The 26,543-nt window shown below is 39.7% G+C and overlaps 1 protein-coding gene across 3 annotated transcripts in view; it reads right to left on the reverse strand.

Moving 5' to 3' along the window:
- Positions 1-26,543, reverse strand: part of PRKN (parkin RBR E3 ubiquitin protein ligase) — a 1,506,714-nt gene that overhangs the window by 823,566 nt on the left and 656,605 nt on the right. The window lies entirely within an intron of this gene.

Raw genomic sequence — 26,543 nt, forward strand, 5'->3', positions numbered from 1 at the left:
ATCCACAGTTTACCCAATTGCATTTTGAATAAGCACACACACCTTTAGAATGATTGGTTGAGATGAAATATACCTACTGGGTAATGAATACGCAAAGGAAAGTGACCCAACTTAATTAGACATTATGGTAGTGAGGAGTAATTTCTACTTCAGCGAATATAATTCAAAGATTTTCTCTAATCAAGTTACTGTGTATGCTAGCACACACAAAGAAAAAGCATTCTTTTTCTTCTTAGAACATTTCCTGTGAAAGGAAATGAAGGTACTCCATGAATTACGAGAAACTATGATGGGCATCACTCCAAAGAACTGCAGGATATGCTTGGAAATCTCACAATTGGCATGAATTTCATAGGACTTTAAGTCAAGGGGACTGGGGACAATAAGGGAAAGTGCTATGGTGAAGCTGCCACCTGTGCTGTGCTTGAAGGTTGGCAGAACTGGGAGTTTTCTTTCAATTTTAAACTCACCCTCTACACTCTACTCTCCATGCTGTGGATGCAACTACAAACTGCTTTTTGCAGTATCCTTTAACAGATGAATTCTGTAACCTCCTATCAACAGGAGGCAAGAGGTCAGATTGGAGAAGAGAAATGGAAACCTCCTCATTTCTGTCTGCTTGCTGCATGTGTCAGCAATATTACACCAGCATAAGGACCTGTACGGTTACATGTGGTCCCAGAAACAGTTGTTGTTCCCTCCTTTGGTTTCCTTTGACACTCCCAGAATCTACGTATCTTGCCTCTCTAAAAAGCCAATGGTATCCATTCTTCAAGTAAAAAGACAGAGGAAGGGTAAGATATTCTGGAAGTCAAAATCAGCTCTATCTGACTACCTACGTGATCCACTTCCAGTTTCAGGGTTCGATGTCTTGCCAGTCAACTCTCTAACTTTTATATAAAAGATCTAAAGAATCTGTGACTTAGTTATAATTCTGTAATCTATTATAATTCTGTAATATTTAGAATCTGATTTTCTGTAGTCAGTCTTATGGCTACAAGGGGAAAAAATATTTTAGTCTTTTAGACCAATCTAGAAGTTTTCTGCTTTTTGTTTGTTTGTTTTCAAAATATAACCCAAGTTTGTGATATTCTTTCTCTAAACTTCCCAGCCATGTGAGCCCATAGTGTTTGTCATCATCATTCCACCATCATAGATAAGTATTCCAAAGACTATGTCATCATGCAAAGCGCTGGCTTCGTTAGGGTCTTCTCAGTTAATCATGGTTATATCCCTCTAGTGCTTCTCCGAAGGTTCCTATTTCACCTAATAATGGGTTGTTAGAAAACTCATGATGTGTTTGTCTATATTTTTCTGTGCAAAAATACATCATGCCTTTTCTGATGACCCAACAGTATGAGTGTAAACTGAAGTAAGGGGAAGATACATGGCAGCTGGGAATTATTGGTTCTCAATTGAAATTAATTCATGGATCCAAAATACTATTTTGGTCACCAAGGTAGAGGCTTATGTTAGCAAAGTGGCAAAAGGATGTAGCCTCAGCCTACTTAGTAGTGGTTCCAGAAGATCCAGAATCCCAACACTCAAGTTATTTCTCTAGTTCCTGGATAAATGACTGGAAGAGACACATTCAGTACCTGAAAGAATTTCCATCTGTCCCTCTGTCTTATGGTGTAAATGATATGAAAGACAAGAAACTCCTAAAATTTTCCCTCCTAATAGGTGATGGTGATATTGATATTGCCAGGGGAAGGGAAGATTAACATCTCTATCAAAGACCTGAAAAATGCAAATCTCTTGGGACCAGCAGTTAGCGTAATGGCTATGTCGCTGGACTCCCACGCAGTCGACCGCGGTTCACGTCCCAGACCCGGTGGCTTAAACTCACGCCGGGCGCGTGTGTGTGCATTCCCAAGATCCTGAGAGGAGAATGGAAGAGAAGAGATTGTGGTGTGGCCATCCCCCCTGGGGGGTGATTTCTCGCTTTCTATCTCTCTGTCTCTCTCTGTCTGGCGAGTGCACACGCCCTATAGCAAAAACCTCTCCAGAAAAAAAAAAAAAAAGAAAGAAAGAAAAAAATGCAAATCTCATTCACTTATTACATATTCACTGTTAGATCATCTGTTTGACCCTTTCACAAGTTGGTCACACACGGAAAATGATTACGCAATTACCATAAACCTATTTAGGTTGTGATTCTACTTGCAAATGTTGTTCCAGATGGTAACTTCACTGAATAAATAAACACAGCCTTTGCCATCTGACGTAAACTTTTTAATCAAAGAATTATGTTATGCCAATTTTCAAGGACTTCCAGAAAACATTTGCTCTTACTTGGTAGGGTCTACATAACACCTTCACTTTTCTCTGGGTTATGCCAAATCTCCTTCCCTTTGCTATAATTATATTTGCTATAAATGTTGATCATCCTTACCTCAAGATGACTATATTGACAACATGTCAATATAAGTTAGATGAGCAGAAAAGAGCAAATACCTTTAATATTTTAGTAAGATGCATATCTGCTGGTAGAACATGAAGCTCATAAAAGTTTAGGGGCTGTTATTTTCAGTGAAGTTCTTAGGGTTGAATGGTTCTGAGCATGTCAGAACATAATTCCCAAATTAACAGGTACTTTGCTGGACTGTGCAATTCTTGCTACTAAGAGGAAAGCACACTACTTGATGAGTCTCTTTGGATTTGTATTATAGTTGTACTGCTTCCATCTGTTTATCAAGAAATCTTTAAGACTGCAGGTTTTTATTGGACCCTGGAGGAAGAGAAAGAGAAGATTGGAGCAGGTTCAGGATGCAGTGTAGCTGCTTTGCTATGTGGGGCTTATGACCTAATGGATTTAATTATACTTCAAGTATATATGACAAACAGAGGTTCTGTTGTGGCTTGCTTCTGGGACCTATTACAGGATAAAGACCTGAATCTATGAACATTAAGAGACCATTATGGCATTAGATGCCCATCCTAAACTAGATGAGATCTGACCTTCTGCATCTTCTTCCTCTAGCACAGCTCACCCCTATGGACTCATGGGAGAGAGATTTATGACCAAATGACAGAGGAAGAAAAACTCAGAGCTTATTTATAGATAATGCAGTACAATATATTCTCACAAACAAATTGAGTGATATAGCACTTGGTTTATTGATCAATACTGAGATAGTTAGAATACAGTAAACAATGGTCATTTGGCAATCATTACTGATTTGGTTGGATGGCCGGGGCCTTGGGCCTAAAAGAATTAGAAGGTTGAAAACAAAGCATTCTATGGAACTCTCAAAACCGGGTCAAGGGACCAGCGGTTAGCATAATGGCTATGTCACTTGACTACCATGTAGTCGACCACGGTTCGAGTCCAAGACCCAGTGGCTTAAACTCATGCCAGGTGTGTGTGTGGGCATGCCCAAGATCCCAAGAAGAGAATGGAGGAGAAGGGATTGCAGCATGGCCATCCCCCCTGGGGGGTGATTTCTCGCTTTCTGTCTCTCTGTCTGTCTTTCTGGTGAGCGCACGCACCCTATAACGAAAACCTTCTCCCAAAAAAAAAAAAAAAAAAAAAAAACGGGTCACAAATGCAAAGATGTATCACATATACATGTTCACTAACGGCTGTTTACTGTGAAGGAGGAGTCTCTCAGTCCTTGGGTCAGCAAGAGAGAGGACCTGCTCTGTGGGGTCAAGTGAGCCTCTTTCCTCAGTAAAGACAGAGCTCTGCATGGAGAACACGCAACCTTCTCTCACCAAGGCTGATCTGCCTACCACACTACTGAGCGCTCATCTTCCAGCAGCAGAGATCAATGCTAAGTGGGTTATAGGAAACTAGCCCCCAAAGGTGGTTTCTTTTGTTTGTTTGTATTTTTGCCATAGGGCATGTGTATTCACCAGAGAAAGACAGAAAGAGAGAAAGTGAGGACTCGTTCCCCATGGGGATGGCCATGCTGAAATCCCTTTTCTTCCATTTTCTTTTTAGAATTTGGGGCATGCATGCATATACACCAAACATGATTTTTAAGCTGCCATGTCTGGGGCTCAAACCGCAGTCAGTCATTTGAGAGTCTGGCACCTTAACCACCACACCACCTGCTGGCCTTCAAAAGGAGGCCTCTTAAGAGCAGCCTAATTTCTTTGGACCTTTGCATTATGAAAGGGAAAACAAATTGTCTTCATTGGAAAAGATGGATATTTCTGGACATGGATTAACCTTTCCTGTTCACTATGTCTCTAATAGCATTACCATTCACCTACTTATAGGATGTTCTATTCACTATATGGTGCTCATACATATTGCTTCTGAATAATGAACTCATGTCATTATGAAGGAAATAGGTCAATGAGCCATTAATTTTTCCTAGAGGCAGATGACCCAATGAAATGTTTGATGACTTAGTAAAGTCTTGTGATGTCATTTGGTGACAACATTAGGAAAGGCTGAGGTTCAATCTGATGGAACTCTGACATATACTCTGAACCAGCAACCAACATATGATGCCCTTTCTCTCACAGCCAGAAAGACACATGTGCAGTGTCAAGAGCTGGAAGTGGAGTGGTCATTTCACTATTACACCTAATAATGCCCTCACAGAATGTTTGGTTTCCATCTTCTCAATGCTGGATTGTTAGCTTAGGTGTCTTAGCACCCAAGAGGGCAGGGTTTCCAACAGAAGGTACAGACACAGTCCATTTATGAAAAGTTGAGACTGCTACCTGGCCAGGACTTTCTTACCACTGAACTGACAGGAGAAAGAAGGGAATGCTGTGTTGGCTGAGGTGTTGATCTCAATTACTACAGGCAAATTGAATTGATACTACACAATGGTGACAGAGAGAAGGGAATCTGAGATACAGAGAATTCCTGTGATCTCAGTATTCCCGTGTCCAATAGTAACAGTTACTTAAAGCTATGGCACATCAATAGAGATCAGAATATTGAGTATTTAGAGGCTTCAGGTATGAAGATTTGGATCATTCTATATGATACAGACAAACAACCAAAAAACTAAACTCTGCAAAGTAAGGTAAGACAGAGGAAAAAGGTAACAGGATTATTTGAACAAAAGAGGTACTATAAAGAACCCAAGTTTTCATACCAGTTACATAAATACAGTGAGACTATATTTGTGTATGCAGTAAGTCATGCTTTTCCCTCCTTCTTGACTTCCTGTGGCTACCTTGCATGTTTGTACAGTCATGTGCTGATTAACGGCAGGGGTATGTACTGAGAAATGCATTGTTCAGATTTTCCCTATGTATGACGATCACCGAGCACACTTACACAAGCCTCGATGTTATGGGGAACTACATACCCAGGTCCATGGTCTATGCTCCTTATAGGACCACCAACAGATATGCTGTCTGCTGTTGATTACAGTGTTGACTAAAGTTGTTAAGTGGCACATGATTGTATATGAGTGATTAAATTTATCATTTAGTTTATTCTTTAAGATATAATATATTATGTTGCAGCTAAGAATAAATTAAAAGGGAAATTAACATCTTTCAGAGATGGATGATTGCATGATTATTAAAACTGTATATCTGGGGCCAGCAGATGGCATAGTGGTTACATCACTAGACTCCCACATGACTGACCATAGTTTGAGTCCTAGACCTGGTGGCTTGAAACTCATGCCGAGTACGTGTCTGGGAGGAGAATGGAGGAGAAGGGATTTTCGTGTGGCCATTCCCCCAGGGGGCGATTTCTCACTTTCTCACTGTCTCTGTCTCCCTCCAGAGAGTGCATATGCTCTAAGGCAAAAATCTCTAAAGCAAACAAACAAACAAACAAACAAATCTTCCATTTCTTTTTAGGAGATGCTAAAAGAGTCTTTGAATAGCTATCTCTTTTTAAATTTTTTTTCTTTTTCTCTTTTTTATTCTTTCTTTCTTTCTTCCCTTACTTTCTGCTGTAGGGCATACACATTCACGAGAGAAAGAAAGAGAGAGAAAACGAGCAAGCACCCACTAGAGGGATTGCCAAGCTGCAGTCCCTTTTTCTCCATTCTCCTCTCAAGATTTGGGGCATACATGGATATGTATCCCACATGGTTTTTAAGCCACTGGGCCCAGGACTTGAACTGCGCTGTCGGCCATGGGGCTCCAGCTGCCTTAACCACCACACCCGCAGCTGACCCTGATAGCTATATCTTGCTAGTTTATCCATGGGGTATTCACTGTTCTGAAAGGAAGGTTTGAGGATGTGTTATAGGGTTGATACACATTCCAACTAGGAGTGGCTGATTTGTATTACTCAACAACTATTTCTTACATCCAATTTGACCACCTATATTCCATTCTGTAATGTGTTGGCTGTAATTTGACATTAAGTTCAAACTCTTTTACCAGCTTGTTTCTTATTAGATTATGCCAAAAGGAGGCACTGGAGGAAGACAAAGAATCAAGAGGAAGTGAGAAGGGGCCTCCTGCTCCCACCTGGTTGATGCTGTTGCCCATCAGGCAGGCAGCAGCTCACTCCCCCAGCAGCAGTTGCTTCTCCCAGCAGCCACACTTTCTCCTGCCACCAGCTGTTACTCCAGCCTCTAGCTGCTTTTAAGGCAGGAGCACAGACTCATCAATGCCCATTCAAAGGTCTGAACTCCAGCTCTGAAAGGTCCTACCTGTGAGCACCTAGGAACTGACAAATTTACTCTCATTGATTTTGTTCCGCTAACAGGAAGTAGCATCTTCCTGCTGTTAGTATCTCTCTATTCCCTCAATGTTTGTTTCTTTGTTTGTTTTCGTTTTTTGCTCTTTAATTTTCTAACACTATGTAGCTAAGTCTCTATCTTAAATTCCCTCTGACTGGGAAAGGGATCAAGTAGGGTCTAAATCAGTGAGGTCAGCAGTTTGATTCGCCATGTTAAGGAACAAGTAGAAAAATGTCTAAACTTGGGATGAATTACAGTGGCATTAAGAAAAGTCAGCGGAGCTGGGAATCTGGATTTAAAGTGCAATCAAAAGAGGGGGAAAAAATCAAAGGTAACCCCAGCTTCTGCAGGGGGGTGAATGGAGAACGAGGACTGAGATTATGAGTGTGGCCATGAGACATGTATTTGAGGCATTTCAGGAGTATCAAGGTGAAAATTGATCACAGGCAAGTATAAATTGTGTTAGATCCAAAAACGTTACACAGGATTAAAAACAAAGATTTGAAAGTAATCTTGCAGACCTGTCTATCAAATGCCAAGCACGTGGGAGACTAGATAAGAGAGTTTAGAGACGGACATGATAGAGGGTGAGCATAACCTTGAAGAACATGCATTCCAGCAGACTGAGGAAAATGGCAAGTTGTTGAGAGAAATAAATAAGGATTAGTCAGGGAAGGATGAATGAAAAGGAATGAAATCCCCCAACAAAGCATTGGAAAAGTCAAAGAGGTCAAAGAAAGCGGGAGCCAAAAGAGAAAGGAAGGGTCGATTTGATCAGATGCCTGCACGGGAGAGCTCAGCGGCGTCAAGTTCAATTATTATAGAAAGTGAGTAATTCTCTAAAATGCCATCTTCCAACCTGCCAGCTGTCCTGTGGGAATGTGACACATCATCATCAGTTCTGATTTAATAAGAATGACACCAACAGTTAGCAAACATAGAAACAGGAAAATCACTGCCAACATCGTGTAGCACATCCCTAAATGCAACCGATAAAGACCGTTTCAACACGCTTCGTCTTCCAGACCCAAGAGCTCTATGAATAACCACAGGCTGTGAGCCTGTATGGCACCTCGCCTCAGAAGGAAGACAGCAGCCCCATCCGGCTCTCAAGGAGGCATGACCTGAGGTCATTTTCTTTCCAGTTCTTCATTGGCACAATACTTTGTTCTATTTGACTGCCACATGTAAATATTATCAATCATATCTTTCCTTATTAGTGACAATATTTTTTCCCACAAAAGAATGAAGCTAAAGGAAATAAAATACAGTTTCATTTGCAGGAAATCTTCTAGTGAGGATTAGAAGAAAGGATTAGGAAAAAATTGCCTCTCAGGAAATTTGGGGAAAGGATTCAAAGCCGATTTCGTCTCTGTTCTCTCAACTACTCAGGCTTATCATTTATCCTCAAAAATAGTGGCAGCCATTGTGCAATACTTCTTCCATTTCTGGTACTGAATTATGGTCAAAGCCACAGAAGATCAAGTGGTCAAACCTGGTAGGACTGGCGGTCCCTTTCAAGCAGAGCAATGACTCACATTCACAGAGGGATATGGCAGGCACTCAGAATTTGTCAAGTGAAGGTTGAATGACTCCAAAATAGCTGAGAGACACTTCCTGCCTGAGTACGTGGCTCCTTTAAATTAGAAGATAAATTACTATATTGAAAACAGAGGTAGAAAATTGTCAGAGTAGCCACGAGTCAGAGCCTATCAGATATTGGCAACCTGTCATCTCCAGAAACAACTTCACCTCTTAGCAGCAAAAGGAGCAGAGTGCTGTAGATCTTAATGTCTGATATAGTCTCCTTCTATGAAACATGGACACGAACTTGATCAACATAAATGTATTTTTAAGCACCTACTTACTGTTTAACACCATGGGAAGCACAATGAGAAACAGAAATAGAAACACTGGCTTCTGCCATCAGACACCCATCATGTACACAGAGGCAGACCGAGACACGTGCTTCTTATTCTCACTCCGAAATGGAAAGCAGTAGCAAATGCACTGTCTTGCACATGCACCTGATAATTCCTGAATACTCAGTTTCCTTAAAATGGAGTGGTGCATAAAGATACAGAAATTGGGACCAGCAGTTAGCATAATGGCTATGTCGCTGGACCGCAGTTCGAGTCCCAGACCTGGTGGCTTAAACTCACGCCAGGCATGTGTGCGTGCATGCCCAAGATCCCGAGAGAATGGAGGAGAAAGGATTGCAGCATGGCCATCCCCCCTGGGGAGTGATTTCTCGCTTTCTGTCTCTCTGACTTTGTCTTTCTGGCGAGTGCACGTGCCCTATAGCAAAATCCTCTCCAAAAAATAAAAAAAGAAAAGAAAAGAAAAGAAAGAAAGAAAAGAAAGAAAGAAAGAAAGAAAGAAAGAAAGAAAGAAAGAAAGAAAAGAAAAGAAAAAAGAAAAAAGGGAACAGCAGTTAGTGTAATGGCTATGTCGCCGGACACCCATGTAGTCGACCATGGTTCGGGTCCCGAACCAAGCGGCTTAAACTAACTCCAGGCATGTGTGCCTGTGTGCCCAAGATCCCAAGAGGAGAATGGAGGAGAAGGGATTGCGGTGTGGTCAACCCCCCTGGGGGGTGATTTCTCGCTTTCTGTCTCTCTGTTTCTCTCTGTCTTTCTAGTGAGTGCACGCACCCTATAGTGAAAACTTTTCCCAAAAAAAAAAAAAAAAAAAAGAAGAAGAAGAAGAAAAAAGATACAGAAATTCAGTTTAAAAAAAAATATTTGATGATTCTACCTTATCCGTCAATCATGGCTGCCAGAGACGGGGACAGACAAAATAGGCTTTAGAGCCTTTTCCCAAATTTCCCTAGGGGCAGTTGTTGTCTAATCCTTTCTGCTGCTGCTGCTGCTTCTTCCTTTTTTTTAAAAAAATTATTTTATTTTATTTTTTTACGTTTAATCAGTGTACATTTCCATAGCATACAAAATTAATCTTCCCAGCATTAATACGTTGGATATTATTCCAGTCGAAGACATTACCATGCACATTATCATCAATATATAATTTTCCATTTTTGTGTCTCTTATGTTTTGCTTTTTTTCTCCTTGACTTCCTCCCTCCAGCCCACCGCCATTGCCCAGCCTCCTCTCATTGTCTCTAGTGTCCACAGTTGCTCTCCATCTTTTATACCTTACAATCTTTCAGTTTCTGCCACAGAGTGCAGACATTCAGTATATATTAAGAGGGGACATACAATGCCTCTCGTTCATAGTGTGGCTTGCTTCATTTAGCACTAAATCTTCCATAATCATCCACTAAATTTTCCATATTCATTCATTTCTATAAAATTCCAGGGTCTCTATTTTATTTTAATTGCTGAGTAGCATTCCATAGTGTGCTTGTGCCACACTTTGAATCCATTCATCTGTTGTTGAACATCTGGACTGATTCCAATGTCCTAGCAATTGTGAATAACACTGCAATAAATAAGAATGTGCAAGTGTTTTTCAACTGAGTGTATTCCTATCCTTTGGGTAGATACCCAGAAGTGCAATGGCTGGATTGTATGATAGTTCTATTTGTAGATCTTTGAGAAACTTCCATATTGTTTTCCAGATTTACATCCACACCAATAGTGTAAGAGAGTTCCCTTTTCACCACAGCCTCACCAGTATTTATCATTCTTAATTTTTTTAAGAGAGATACTTTTGCTAAAAGTACCTATACTCACCAGAAAGAGACAGAGAGACAGAAATCGAGAAATCAACCGCCAGGAGGAATGACCATGCCACAGTTCTTTCTTCTCCATGCTCTCCTCAGGATTTTGGGCATGCATGCACATGCACCCAGCATGAGTTTTAAGCCACCGGGTCTGAAATTTGAATCATAGTCAACTACATGGGAATCCAGCAACATAACCACTATGCCATCTGCTGGTCCCTTGTCTTGATTTTTTTTTGTTTGTTTGTTTTAATCTTAGTCATTCTGACTAGGGTTAGGTGATATCTCATTGTGGTTTTGATTTGCATCTCCCTTAAAATAAAGGATATTGAGCTTTTATGTTTTGAGAGATTTTTGCTCACCAGAAAGAGAAACAGAAAGAAAGTGAGGAATCACTGCATGGGGGTTATGGCCATGCCACAATCCCTTCTCCTCCATTCTCTCTTTGGGATTTTGGGCATGCACACACACACACCTGGCATGAGTTTCAAGTCACTGAGTCTAAGACTTAAACTGCAGTCAGACATGTGGTAGTTCAGCACCTCAGTACACCACCTGCTGGCCCCAGTGTTGAACATTTTTTCCATATGCTTTTTGGCAGTTTGTATGTCTTCCTTGAAGGATCCTCTGTTCAGCTCATTTGCCTAGTATTTTCTTTTAATCCTCACTAACCTGCCTAAAACAGGTTTCATTGATTTAGGTTGATTCTAGGACCCTAATTCACTTACTTTACAATTTCTTAGGAAAATATAAAATTATATGATCAATGTTGTCATGGTTCATTTTGGAATAGTAAAATTACATAATTTCACATGTTTTCTCAGTGGCTAGTTAAATAAATATACACTTTAAGCAAGGTTCTTCTGATATTTCAAGAAGCTTGTATTTACTCCTAAACTACAATCCACTTTTAATTCTGTTTATACTAGCTACTGAATATTTCTCTAGAGCTTTAGTATCTACTCTCGACCCATTATGAGTTAAAACTAGTTTTTTCATGCATCTGTCAAGAAATCTGTCTCTTCTGCCCCTGATGTCTATACAAATAAGCCTCCCTATAGTGTAGTTCATCTCATTTACTATAGGAAATATGACCATTCCCTGACTTATTGTTTTCCCCATATTGTTTTTTGTTTTGTTTTTTTTAGAAATTTTTGCTACAGGGCATGTGTGCTCACTGGAGAGAAATATAGAGAGAAAGTGATAAATTACTCCCCCCCCAGGGGGGGGGAATGACTATGCCACAATCTCTTCTACTTTATTCTCCATTTGGGGTTTTGGGCCTGCACACACACTTGCCCAGTGTGATTTTCAAGCTGCCAGGTGTGGGACATGAACCATGGTCAGCCATGTAGGAGTCCAACGCCTTAACCACCATGTGCCACCTGCTGGCCCCTCCATATTACACTTTAAACTTGCCCATGTTTTCTCACTGAATCACACTTCATATTAATTCAGTTCTAGATAGATTGTTTGTAATACGTCCTTAACATGGTATGTTTAATAACTGAAGTTGCTACCAGATATAATTTGCATCAGTGTTAAAGTCCTGCTCTATTATAAGCCCTCAGCTCTTTTTTTTTCCCTTTTCATTATCTATTTCTAAAACCAATACAATGGAAACTTGTTCAAAGTTTGAAGGCTTTCAAGAGAAACATTGAAATAACTGTCAGATAATATCAGAATGCTTTGCAACATAATCAATTTTACAATGTCCCTACTCAGTTGCAGGCAAGACCTGCTGCCACACTGACTATGCCTGGTGTAATCAATGCCAAACTGAAGCCACTGTCCACGATGTGTCAGTCTGCCAATTCAACCTTTACCCTCAGGATCTGACCCGTTTCTTTACTGGCTGGCAAAGAGGAGTCAAAGAGTAACAAAGATGTATTTAATAGTGCAAATCAGAGGAAATGAGTTTCAAGAGCTATGGAGCCCAAAGATACATTGTATTCAATGATTGGTAAAGCATCAAGGCCATGAGTCTCCATGATAAAAGAACAGCATCTAGATCATCATATTTGGTAAAAAGAGAGGGAGATGTGAAAGAGACAAAACATAGAACGCGTCTAAGTCATCACACCACCCAGTATATCTTCTCACTCACACCTTACTGTGGAAAGAATGTGAATCCACATGACTTTTTCAGTTGCACGTTTATACTAGCAGTATCATCGTGAGAAAAGTTGCCTGGGGATTCAAGAGATGAGTGGAGCCCTTCTCAGATAGGCCCTGCTATGATCTGAATGACTGTGGCTCCCCCAAATTCATACCTTGAACTCTTATCCTCAAAGTGATAGGATTAAGTGGTTGGGCTTTTGGAAGCTGATGAGGACATGAGGGCAAGGCCCCAGAGAGCTGCCTTGCCGCCTCTTCCACATACAAATGCATCCAGAAGGCACTGTCTCAAGGAACCCCCCCTCCCCCAACACACCAGACACCAGACCTGCTGGAACCTTGATCTTGAATTTCCAGACTCTAGATCTATAAGAAGTAAATTTCGGCAGTTTATAACCCACTCAGTTTATGGCATTTGGTTAGAGATGACTGGGCTAAGAAAAACTCCAACTAACTTAAATGGTAATGCTTTAAAATGTATACCTGGGGGGACTAACGGGTGCAGTGATGGTTAAGGTACTAGATTCCCACATAGTCAATCCCAGTTTGAGTCCTGGATCTGGTGGCTTAAAACTCATGCCAGGCACCTGTACATGCATATTCAACATTCTGAAAAGAGAATGGAGGAAAAGAGATTGCAGGGTGGTCATACCACCTGGGGTGACTTCTCGCTTTCTGTCTCTCTGTCTCTCTCTCTCTCTGTGTCTCAGGCTAGCAAAAGCACCTTATTGCAAAAATCGCTCTCACTCAAAAAAATAAAAAAAGTATACCTGGGGCTAGACGGTGGTGCAATGGTACAATGTGACGTACTGCGAGGCAGACCTATGGGAGAAAGTTCCTGACTCAAGTCCAGAGACCTCCCTGTGTACGGTGGGCATGTGGGTGCCCATGACCTGGGGCTGGGGGAAGCTGGGGTGGACAGCAGGGTCAACACTGTCGGGAGTGGTGTGTTTCTGATGCTGTCTCTGTCTCTCTCACAGAATAAATAAATGGACTTTAAAACAAATTAAAAAATAAAATATATACTCAACTAATGTCTAACTTTTTAAGAACCATTTGTAGGATAACTATATAGTGGCTAGTCAAAGGTTCTTTATGAAATTAAGGGATGCGAAGCCAGAGGATACAAAAATTCTCAAGAGCAACAGTTCTTGATCACATATTATCAGAATGCACTTGCTAGACTTACAGTAATTACTTCATCATCACTGATATATTGAAAGTTTATTAAATGAGCTTTAATTTGTTTATAATGGATAATATTTTACTGGACTCTGTAAACATTTCGAAATTATCAGTGAGAGTAATGTGATCATTCTGAATTAAATAAAGATTCAAATACAGATGGATACTTGTAAATGGTAATAAAATACATGTCAAATTGTCTGAAGTATTATACACTTAACATTTTGATATTTCTAACATATAATGCAGAACTGAGATAGAAGGGTGGAGAAACACATGTAGAATAAGTGCTCCAGATTTTTTCTAGCTTGGTATATTCCCTAGTTATCACACAGGGAAATGGTAAATAAAACAAGGACGCTCAATAAGGATAAACTTGGAACGTTCCTCAAGGTACCAACCAAAATGCGACTATCCCACTTCAGTAGAGAGTAGAGCATTCTAAGGCTAATTTATAAAGTAAAGGTAAATATGCAAATTTTATTTTTAAATATGTAATAATTTCATTTAGTATTAGGCTTTTTCCTGTGTGAGATCTGATTCAGAGAACTTAATGAAATTAATTTCTAGTTTGGTTATAATTTTTTTTTAAAGTTTTTTGCCATAGGACACATGTGCCCACTAGAGGGGTGAGAGACAGAGATAGCAAAGGAAAAAGTGAAAAATCACCACCCACCCAGGATGGGAGGGCCATGCCGCAATCCCTTCTTCTCCAGGGACTTTGGGCATGCACACACATGCACCCAGTGTGATCTTCAAGCCGCCAAGGCTAGGATTCCAGCTGCAGTTGGACCTGCGGGAGTCTAGCACCTTAACTACTATGCCACCTGCTGGCCCTGGTTATAAATGTTATTTAAAATGATATATAATGAACTCTTGCTCAAATTGCAGAATAAGTATTTAAATGTGAAACTGTTTTTATAATATGTGGGAATGGACTTTTTCTGTGTATAATATTTACAGTGAAGATAAAATAGCTATATTACAAAGTTTAAAATACGTACAAAACCAAAAAATAATACTCGCTAGTTAAAGGAGAGAGAAAATGATCTTCACAGTGTCAGAGGTTTTAGAATTGAGGAGGGAGAGCTAAACTCCCTAACCCAATTAACTGAGGGAAATATAATCAACAATGTAAGACGTTTCCGAGCCAGGCTCCACCCACTCAGGCAGGCCCTCCTCACCGAGTGGTACCCGTAACCCACCCCTCGGAAAGCCCACCCTCCCAGCCTCTCCCCTCTTCTACCATGCTGTCCAGAGACACAGAAATTCTGCTTCATACTGCTTAATACTGTTCCCTAAATAGACATATCTTTTTGAGATCAGGTCAGTTTATTTAACCCACCACTGAACAGAGGGTTTCAACCTTTAAAGGACAAAGCTCTCTGTGAAAATCTGATGGAATCAAACTTCTTCACAGGAAAAAAAATAGATGAAACATACATACACATAACATTGGATATCACCCCAAAGGCTTGTAGAGGGACCAGCAGGTGGCATGATAGTTAAGGTGCTAGTCCCACATGACTGAGTCTGTGGTTCGAGTCCCGGACCTAGCTGCTTGAAAAACACACTGGGTGTGTGTATGTGTATGCCCAAAAATCCCGAGAGGGGAATAGAAGAGAAAGGATTGTGGCATGTCCATCCCTTCTGGGGAGACTGATTTATTATTTTTCCTCTCTCACTGTCTCTCTCTCTGGCAAAAAACAAACAAACAAACAAAACAAAACAAAAGAAAAAAAACCCTAAAATAATTAAGTAAATATATCAATGGTTTATCAAGGAGGTCCAGGGCTGACATGGAGTGACTGCATCAGTGTGGTAGGAACACCAGGGACATTCGGCAGGGTCCATTTTGATAGATGGCGTGAGCATTAAGATTGGCCATGGTATCCCAGATGATGTTTTGTTTTTCAGTTTTTGCTATCGCAGATGTGTGCTCACCAGAAAGAGATGGGGAGGAAAAGTGAGAAATCCCCCCCCCAGGGGATGGCCATGCTGGAATCCCTTCTCCTCCATTTGCCTGTGGGGATTTGGGGCATGCATGCACATGTGCCTTGCGTGATTTCCAAGCCACTGGGTCTGGGACGTGAACTGTAGAGTTGGCTATGTGGGATCCAGGGCCTTAACCTCCACCCTACCTGCTGCTCTGTATGATAAATATTTTGACCTGGGTGAAGCGGTATAAAAAGTCACTGCTCCATCTATATCAAGTGCACCATCATATGAAGAAATCCCATGATACATACTGAACACGACTGTGATCTTGAAACCAGAAAAATAAAAGCTTGAATCCTGGATTTACTGCCAACTTTCTGTGTGATACAAGGACATTTATTTATCTTCATAAGCTTAAACGTTATCGTTCGTAAAATGGAGATAATAATACCTTTGTCACAGGATAGTAAAAGAGGTCTCTAAGTGTCTGGATCCTCGCCAAACAGATGACATGATGGTGATGGTTATAATTACACTGATTATCAGTTACTCGATCTTCATTACACACTGAGACCCTCTCTTTTGCTCAAGGGTGCCTGAGTTCAAAATACTTTTCCTGAAACACGTTGCTTTCACAATCATTTTTGTTTCAAAATCTATGCCTCCCTTATGAAAGGCACAGCTTCTTGGCATTCATTAATCATAAGGCCATTCCCACAACCATGACATACTTTGCCTTGAAACATATAGAACATTTAGGTAAGGCTGGCTTGATGGTCATTTATTGGGAAGGCAGTAGGTACCAGGCACTGCCTGCATTGGAACTTGGGGAACATCGCATTATTGCCCAGTGTAAACAGGAGCCAGAGGAGTGCAGCTAAAAATGAAAGAGAAAGCTTTTACACAGCAAATAACATCTCAAATATCAACCAGAATATATGGGAATGCAATAATGGCAAAATGAATTTAGTTGTATAATGTTCTTTCTTCCACATTGCTTCACAGAAAACATTTCTAGGTTTCTGTGAAAATGCAGCATTTGATGAAAAGCAACATTTATTATCTTAGTTTATATTAGTGACTCAATTTCCCGTAGGACTGCTATGGATGTGGAAGGAGTTTGGGACTGAATTAACAAAGCTATTTGGGTAACAGTTGAAATAAGATCCAGGAATGAAATAATATGTCTATAAATCTTTTTCTGTATCTGTAAATTCTGCAATCCCTTGAGCTGCTTTCTTGGTACCTGGAGGAGAAAATGATTATTTTAATTTTAAAAAGCAGTAGGTGCAAATATATGCCAAGACTCAGAGATAAGGCTTAAATTTTTCCAAAGATACCTAGTATTTTTTTATATAAAAATATCAGGAAATGTTTTGCAATGCTAGTCTCCTAATAAAGACCTAAAAAGGATAAATAAAAAAATACCCATTAATTTAGCCATTCATTTAACAGATTATTTGTGGAGAACCTAATACGAGGGTCTTATGTGTTGGATTTGGCAGTAATTCTCAAAATGCGATCTGTTCAAGGGCCTCATAGACCAGCCAAAGAGTGAGAAATTACACACAGACATCCCTGACATGTGGTGAGAAGTTAGCTGGTTATGAGAGACTTACAGGTCACATGCTATGACAGCTTGGAGGACAAAACATCACATATGGCTGGCTTAGTTATCAAAGAGCTAGATTTGAAATAGCTTTGAAGATGAGAAAGAGTAGAGAAGTAGAGGATAAAAGAATATTTTATGGAGTGGGAACCAACTGATTCTGAAAGTGACAGGTTTTGCTGGAAGGTGACTGGCAAGAAGCAGTGAGAGTTAAGATGGGAAAGGCAGTCTAGAGCTTGGTGTCGGTCTGCAGAGCTCGCATGCTGGGTCATGAGGACAGGGTTCAATTCGGAAAATAGGACATGCCAGCGGAAGAATTGGAACAGTGGCCCCTGAGGGCAAGACCACTACTGACACATCTCACATCTTTATTTAACATCTAGATGCTAAATAAAGTTTGATAAACAAAGTGGCCAGAGTTTCACCTCAAAACTTGGATGAGGTATATATAAAAGACAGCAAGTACTACAGAACACTGTGCATCCAGAATCATTTCCTAATGATCTTCATGATCTTGAATACATACATGCATTAGCTTGTCTGAGACACAATATTTCTATCCGACAGATAGATGTAACCTTACCTAATATGAAGTATCTGTGAGGCTAAAATATAACTGTCACTGAGGAAATGTGCTGGAATAACAGTGACATTATTAGTGACACTAAAGAGATGAGTATTGCCTCTTCTAACAGTTACCCAAACAAGTGGCAGTGGTTACCTTAAGAGAAATGGGAAGGGAGAGATTAGAGATAGCAGGACCACATGTGCAGACAAGGACTAGGCATATCCACCTCTGTTATCTACTCTGATGAGTCTGTGGACAAAAGTACAAGAGGGCAATGGGAAGGTGTGTTACAAATGTGTGGTCAGAAATCACTGCAGTGGACATGGCATGTGAGCTGAGAGCTGAGGAATGAAAGCATTGCAAGTGGAAAGAATGGGAAGTGCAAAGGCCCTGTCATAGGAGCTCAGTAACAGCATGGAGGGGACAGTCTGGAAGCCTATTTTCTGGAGCCTAGTGAGTAAGTTGAAGGCAGCAGGACATTGTGAATGGTAGGTGATGCGATTGGAGAGACCCAGCAGATCAGCTAGGGAGAGGGCTGCAGGTTGCAGCAGCCACTTCAAATTTCATTGTGAATGTGGTGGGCAGGTACTACACAGCCTGGGTGTAGCTGATGTGTGAATTAGAATGATCACTCTTGCTTCTATTGAAGGATGAGTTGAGGAAATTCTAGAGCTTAAAGTCTGGTGTTAACAGACCAGTAGAAGGCTACTGCATGGGAACTTTGTGAGGAATGTTTTTTGTTTGTTTGTTTGTTTGTTTGTTTTTTTGAGAGGTTTTGCTATAGGGCGTGTGTGCTCACCAGAAAGAGAGAGACAGAAAGACAGAAAGTGAGAATTCACCCTCCGGGGGGATGACCATGCCACAATCCCTTCTCCTCCATTCTCCTCACAGGATCTTGGGCACGCACGCGCACACGTCTGGCGTGAGTTTAAGCCACTGGGTCCGGGACTTGAACCGCGGTCAACTAAATGGGAATTCAGTGACATAGCCATTATGCTAACTGCTGGTCCCAGGGATGATGATGTTTTTGACCAGGAGTAGAAACGCAGCATGTGTGAAGTGATCAGATTCAGGATCTAGCTTGAGGGAGAATTGATGGGATTTACCAATGGATTCCATGGGGTTATGTGAGAAAGACAGGAGTGATGCTGACCCAAGATGTTGATATCTGTCATTACTAATGATAGAGGTGCTGTGCTTGAGATGGCAGTCTCTTGAGGGAAGGACAAGTGTATTGAGTAGGAAGGATTTCAAGTTCTGTTTTAGGCATATAAGATTTGAGATACTTATTCCTAACTCTAATATCCAGAGGAAGCTGAATACATAAGGTCAGAATATGGAAGAGAGAAAGAGAAAGCTAGAGATAGATATTTCATAGTCATCAGTCTATCATGGCAGATAAAGCCAAGGATATGGAAGATATTACTTTAAAAGTGTAATGGCAGTGAAAAGTTCTAAGGCTGGATTCAGATGGGCAGTTATGAGGTTGGGAAGATAAGGAGGAGGTAGCGGGGCAACTGAAGAGCAGTAGCCTGGGTAGTAGATGAACGATTAGAACTTTGGTGGTCCACAAGTCACGGAGGAAAATGACTGCTGCATTTGTGAGGATCACTGCAGGCCTTTAGGAGAGTGGTAGGAGTAGTTATAAGATTAGCGTGGGAGGTTAGAAAGGAATGACAGAGAGTCTGGATCTTTCCTTGAGTAAATTAACTGGATAAGAGAGAAACTGGGTAGTAGATAGTGGGTATGAAGAAATATGAAAAGCTGTTTACCAAATAACACATAATTTAGATGTTAATAGCAGGTTTGTATGCTGATGTAAATAAATGCCCAGTATGCTGATAAGTATTTATAAAAGTCTATAAGGATGAGGTAGGTGTGATGGTTAACTTTATTGGATCGTCAGAAAAATCATGATACATTTAAAATTATTATTATTATTTTTAATTTTATAAATTCAGTGTTCATAACCACAGCTTTTAAATTGAATTTTTCCTGGAGGAATATACTGCACAGCAGTCCAGTGAAAGATATCATACACACTAACATCAATAGATAATCCTCCATTTCTGTGTCTCTTAAATGTCTTGTCTATTTTTCTCCTTGATTTCCTTCTTACAACACTGCTCCACCTCCCATCCCCCTCCCATACTGTATGCAGTACCTGTAACCATTTTCCATGGTTTTATAGTCTCTAATATTTCAGTTTCCACCATGAGTGTAGACATTTGGTATAAAGTGGAGACATACAATGTCTCTCTTTCATAGTCTGGCTTGCTTCACTTAGCAGTAAATCTTCCATATTCATCCACTTTTTAGAAAAATGTGTCATGATTTTTCCAAATGACTCAATATGTCTGAATTAAGGACTACCTAGAAATCTTATAAAGCATTATTTTGGGTGTGACATGAAGCTGTTTTCAGAAGAGATTAATGTGTGACTCTAGGTGGATTATGGGGGAAAAATCTGCTCTCAATGTGGGTGATACTATCTAATTGGTCAGGGACTAGAGTGAACAAAAACAGAAGGCAAATTGGTCTCTCCCAAGAGATAGGGATACACTTTTCTTCCGCTACCTTGGACATCACAACGTAAGGCTTCCCTGCCATTGGGCTCCACGACTTACATTAGCTCCCTTATCCACAGAGGAAGATTTTGGCCTTAGACTGAGAGGTTACTCCATTGGCTTCCCACATCCAAAGGCCTTCAGGTTTGGACTGAGCATGCTACTAGCATCCAATTTATGGACAGCCTGTTGTGGAACTTAGCCACCATAATCATGAGTCAATTTCCTAATAAAGCCCCTCTCATACAGCTATGTACATATCCTATTGCCTTCATCTCTCTGGAGAACCCTGCCTAATATAGTAGGCATTATCATCATTTTACATAAGAGAAAATTCATTTGCAAGGGAGGCAGATGGCCCAAGACAGCATGTGAACTGACAGTGCCAAGAAGGAATTTCAGCTCAATTGATCTCCAAGGATGAAGTTCAGGCCATCGGCACAATATATATAATGTGAATGATATTATTTTTATTCAATTTCAAGTAACAAAAGAAATGAAAGAATTTGGGTTAAGGGGAACATCTTCAAATCGCTTATTAGTTGAATAGCCTAACTTTTGTTTGTTAGTTTATTTACTTGTTTAATAATTTATAGATTTGAGACAGCTTTGAGTATTGGCTAGAGACATATGCAGAAACTTTCTGAGTCAGGGAGGTATAAGGGAGAAGTTTCAAAAGAGAGGGCGTAGCGTGAATGGTCCCAGACTCTTCAAGGACAAGGAATTTATTTAGCAGGAATGTCTGAATAGAAATAAATGAAGGCAGAAGAAAGTTGAAAATTCTTGGATGATCTAGTTAAAGGCTTTGAAGCAAAGAGTGAGGATTTAGGCCTGCTTCTCTTTAGAGTGAAAGCTACTCTGAGATCAAAGCCATAGGTGAAAAGAAAGGTTGACAGCAGCATTGAGAATTGATTGGGAAAAAGTTTTTGATGGAAGCAGGAAGTGCCAAAAAGAAAGAGTAGATGTCAGCTCATTCTCCTGGTAAGTAATTACAATAATGACCCTGTGCTAGAACTGCTAAAAACTAAAGATTAGAGTCCATTACTACAACAGAGCTATTTTTACATGAGAAAGAGTTCACACTTTAATAGAATATATTCTTATAAAAATTATGACAACCAAATTCAGGCTAGTACTTTTGATAAATATATGTTGTTATTTTAACAAAAACCTATTGCTACAATGGGGTAGATAACTCAGTGCATCCTACCTTATCAATAGCATATCAGTAACAACATCCCTTGCATAAGGAGATTCTACTGCATAAAATACACTATTTTTTAGAAATGATTAAATATTATTTTTAAAGGTACTAAAATAATTTTCACTTTTATTCCAGCTGGACTGATTATATAAATACACACACACACACACACACACACACACACACAATCATCATCATCATCACATCATACTGGGACAATGAAAAGAGAAAAGAAACACTTTTTAATAATTCATTGAGGCTCAAAATGTTTTCAAAAAGTCGAGTTGGAATATTTCCATAACAAACTCTGTGAGAGTCCTGAAAACATCTTGTCCTCATGCCGACAGCAGTGTGTGTACCAACTGGTGCATCTGGAGATGAGAGGACTTCAGCACAGGCATGGCAGAGAAGGTGGAACACAGAGGCAAGGAGGTGGCCGTGAGAGGCATATCCCTAGCACCTTTATTGACATCACTGGCCACTGCTGATCACAAAGGAAAGGTACTCCATATGACAAGCCCTAGTTTATTTGAGGACCAAAATAAAAACTAAATTGGGATGTACCCAGACCAATTATAATATGGGAGGCAATATATTTACTTTTAAAAAGTCACTCAAATATAATCTTACTCCAAAGGCCCAGTCAGATGACCTCCTCTCTTCAGCCTGGTCCAATCTCCTTGTAGCTGCACACCTTCAGTCCAGACCTCTGACAAGACGTTGTATATATGTTCTGTTATATTTTGATTTGAATTTGTCTAATTGCCTCAACTAAATCTTTAAGCTGACTGTGGAAAAGGCTATGTGAACCAACAAACTATTAAAGAAATTGAAGAAAAATTGCTTAGCAAATAGTCAGAGTCCTTAGTGAGCGAATAATTCTAGTAATGTGTGCTGTCATACAAGGTGATAAAAAAACATAACTGACTGCCAGCCAAGTGACATGGTGGTTAAGGCACCTGGATCCCACATGTCCAATTGTGTGGTTCAAGTTCAAGACCCAGTAGCTTGACAAACATGCTGGATGTGTGTGCATGCATGCTCAAAATTCCAAGGGGAGAATGGAGAAGGGATTGTGGTATGGTCATCTGAGGAGTGCCTTCTCTCTCTCCCTCCCTCTCTCTCTCTGGCAAGTGGACACACCCCATAGTAAATTAAAAAATAAAATAAAATAAGTAACTGGGGCCAGCCTGTGGCCTAGTGATTAAGATAGCTGTATCCATATGTCAGACCACATGGCTTGAGTCCTGGACCATGGCTTGAGCCAGACATGTGCCCAGAATCTTGAAAGGAGGGAGATATGGAAGAGCAGGGATTGCTGCATGATCATCTTCTATGGGGGTAGGGGATGTTTTCTTGATTTGTTTCTCTTTTTGGTGTGTGCAAACACCATCTGGCACATTTTAAAAAGTGAACTATTTCAAATACACACCACACACACACACACACACACGCACGTCACTCAGTAACAGGAACAAGATGCACTGAAAGATAAATCTATGATTTGGTGCATAGTATCTAGTCACATAGAGCCTAGCTATTTAGTAATCTTGACTCATTTATTTACTTGGTGTGAATAATACACAACTAGGCTTCTGAGTCATCAGAAGTTATGGGTTTAGGCTGGCCCCACAATGTAGCAGTCAGATGCTGTGCAAAGGAAGCCAGATTCTACATGGCTGTCTAGGGTTCAAGTCCTAGCCCTGTTGGGATGAAAAACATTCCAAATGTACACACATACCTGTACAGGATCCTGATAGGATAAAGAATTGGAGGAAAATGAATTGCAATGTAATCAGCCACCACTGATGAGTGCTTTCTCTCTCTTTCTCTCTCTCTCTCTCTTTTTTTTCTTTTTGGAGAGGGTTTTTTGCTATAGGGCGCGTGCACTCACCAGAGACAGAGAGAGAGACAGAGACAGAAAGCGAGAAATCACCCCCCAGGGGGGATGGCCACGCCACAATCCCTTCTCCTCCGTTCTCCTCTTGGGATTTTGGGTATACATGTGCACGTACCCGGTGTGAGTTTTAAGCCACCGGGTCTGGGACGTGAATCGCAGTTGATTACGTGGGAGTCCAGCGACATAGCCATTACGCTAACTGCTGGTCCCATCTCTTTTTCTCTCTCTTAATCTGTTTCTCTCTCTTATGCACATGAATACTCTCTGGCAAAACAAAAACAAAAACAAACAAAATAAAAACAAAAACAACTATAAAGCAGTTATGGATTTAAATTCAGATTTGTAAAGGCCAGCCTATGCCTAGGTGTTAGAGGTGTCTGGATCCAAAATGACGGACCATGTAACATGAGTCCTAGACCCAGGAGATTAAGAGGCATGCCAGGCATACGTGTTTGCATGCTCAGGATTCTGACGGAAAGGAGAGGCGAAAGAGAGGAGCTTGTGGTTTTGCTGTGCTCTGTGGGGATGCCTTCTTGCCCCCCTCCCTTTCTCTCTAATGGTCTCTGTATTTGGCTGGTGCATGCACCCTCTGGAAATGAATTGAAATAAATAAATAAATAAATAAATAAATAAATAAATAAATAAATAAATAAATTCAGACTCCAGAATTTGGGGCAAGTTAATTAACCTTCCTAGGGATAAGTTTTCTCATTTGTTTTCTTAAAATTTTTACCATATTTATTTTAACAGATTTTATTAAGCCATAATTCACATTCCTCACAATTAATCAGTTTAAAGTGGACAAAGCAACGGTTTCTTTACTGCAGTCACAGATACTAACTACCACTACAGTCAAATGTAGGACACTTCATTGTTTTAAAGGGAAACCTCAAATATTTTGTTTACAGTCTTCAACTCTCATCTCTATTCCCCATTCCCCAGGCCTAAGCAACCACTAAAATATATTTTGACTCTGCAGATTTCTTAGTTCCAGAAGCTTTATACTAACAGAATCATAAAATTAATGGTCTTTAATGACTAGCTTCTTTCACTTGGCATACTTTTCTTAAGGGTTTGTCACTGTTGGAGCTTGAATCCGTATTTAATTCTTTATTATGTCCAAATAGCTTTTCATTGAATGTTATGACACATTTATTTATGTTTGTCCACTGGTAAGCATTTTAGCAATCCCATTTACAATAGCCACAATATAAACAAGACACCTAGGAATAAACCTAACCAAAGAGGTGAAAGACATCTATAAGGAAAACTATTGAAAACTGAAAAAAGAAATTGAGTATGATACAAAAAAGGAAAGACATTCCATGTTCTTGGATTGGAATAATCTATATAATCAAAATGTCAGATCTGCCCAAATTAACTTACATATTCAAAGTGAATCTGATCAAAATATCAGAGACAGTCATCACAGAAATAAAAAAAAAAAGCAATCATCAAATCTGTTTGGAATCATAAAAGATTCTGTAGCATCATAGAAATACTATGCAGAAAGTATAAAATAGGAGGCATCTCACTACCTGACTTCAAAATATAATGCAAAGTGGTAATAATCAAAACAGTATGGTACTGGCACAAAAATAGGCATATAGACCAATGGAACAGAATGGGAAATCCAGAAATAAACTCCAAATCATACAGCCAGCTGATCTACTGATAAACAGTACAAGACACTGAAGTAGAGAAAGGAAAGCCTTTTCAACTAATGGTGCTGGAATAACTGAATATCCACTTGCAAAAAATGAAACTGGATCACTTTCTCTCACCATTAAAAAGAATCAATTCAAATGGATCAAAGATTTAAATATAAAGCCTAAAAATGTGAAAACACTGGTAGAAAACTTAGGGGAAAGTTTTTGAAGTCTTGAAGACACTGGAGGAGGCAAAGATTTCTTAAATAAGACCCCTAAGAGCACAGGCAGTAATTCAAAAAATACACAGCTGGGTTTACATCAAGCTAAAAAGCTTCTGCCCAGTAAAGGAAACAATTAGAGTGGAGAAACAATATTCAGAATGGGAAAAAATATTTTCAAATTATGCATCAGACAAAGGATTTATAGCCAGAATATTTAGAAAGTGTAAGCAGCTCATCTGAAAACAAAAAAGGAATAATTCAATTTAAAAGTGAGCTGAATAAACAACTCTCCAAGGAAGACATACTAATGGTCAAAAGCATATGAAAAAATAATATCTCTTGTTATATGTGAACCACAGTCAAAAGCATATGAAAAAATAATATCTCTTATTTTATGAAATACCATTTAACCCCAATTAAAATGTCTAGGATCAAAAAAATAAAAAAATGACACGTGCTAGAGAGGCTGCAGTGAAAAGTAAACCCTCTTACACTATTGACAGAAATGTAAATGAATATATCCACTGCTAAAAACAATATGGAGGTTCCTCAAAAACCTACAAATAGAATTACCATAAGACCTAGTAATCTCATTCCTCTGTATTTACCAAAAAAAATAAGAAAACACTCAGCCCAAAAGACATTTGCACATCAGTACTTACTGCAGCATTATTCACAATTGCTAAGACATGGAGTCAATCTAAGTGTCCAAGAACTGACGACTTGGTTGAAAAACTGGCACATGCAAACTATAGAATACTACTCACCCATAAGAAACAATGAGACTCTGTCATTTAAGTCAAAGTGGAGGAATATAGAAGACATAATGCTATGTGAAAGAAGCCAGACTTTGAAAGACTCACATTGTAGAGCCTCCCTCAGTATGCTGAAAGGGTAATGAAGAATGGTCTTTACGAGTGCTCATTATAGGGTAGTCTCTGCTCTCATCATTGTCACAATATCAACTGAATTGCCGATTTTAGGTTTAATTACAGAAACCCTGGGTGGAAAATCCTCAGTCATTTGTGAACTCATTACTTCATGAGATTAACACCAAGTTATAAAGCAAAGGCTTGAGTGTATTTTTTATATCAACTTGCCTGAATGTGAAATGTGAAGGATTCTACTTCATGCAACAATGCAGGTAACTTTAGGAGAAAGAAATTAAATCAATATGTATTAAACTATCTACTTTGTATGCAAGTATATAAAAATTTAAAAGTAATCACATACAATTTTTTAAAATCAAGTGGTCAGGGGAATGGTTCTAAGAAGTG

Source organism: Tupaia chinensis, unplaced genomic scaffold, assembly GCF_000334495.1.
Source record: "Tupaia chinensis unplaced genomic scaffold, TupChi_1.0 Scaffold000346_1, whole genome shotgun sequence".
NCBI lineage: Eukaryota > Metazoa > Chordata > Mammalia > Scandentia > Tupaiidae > Tupaia > Tupaia belangeri.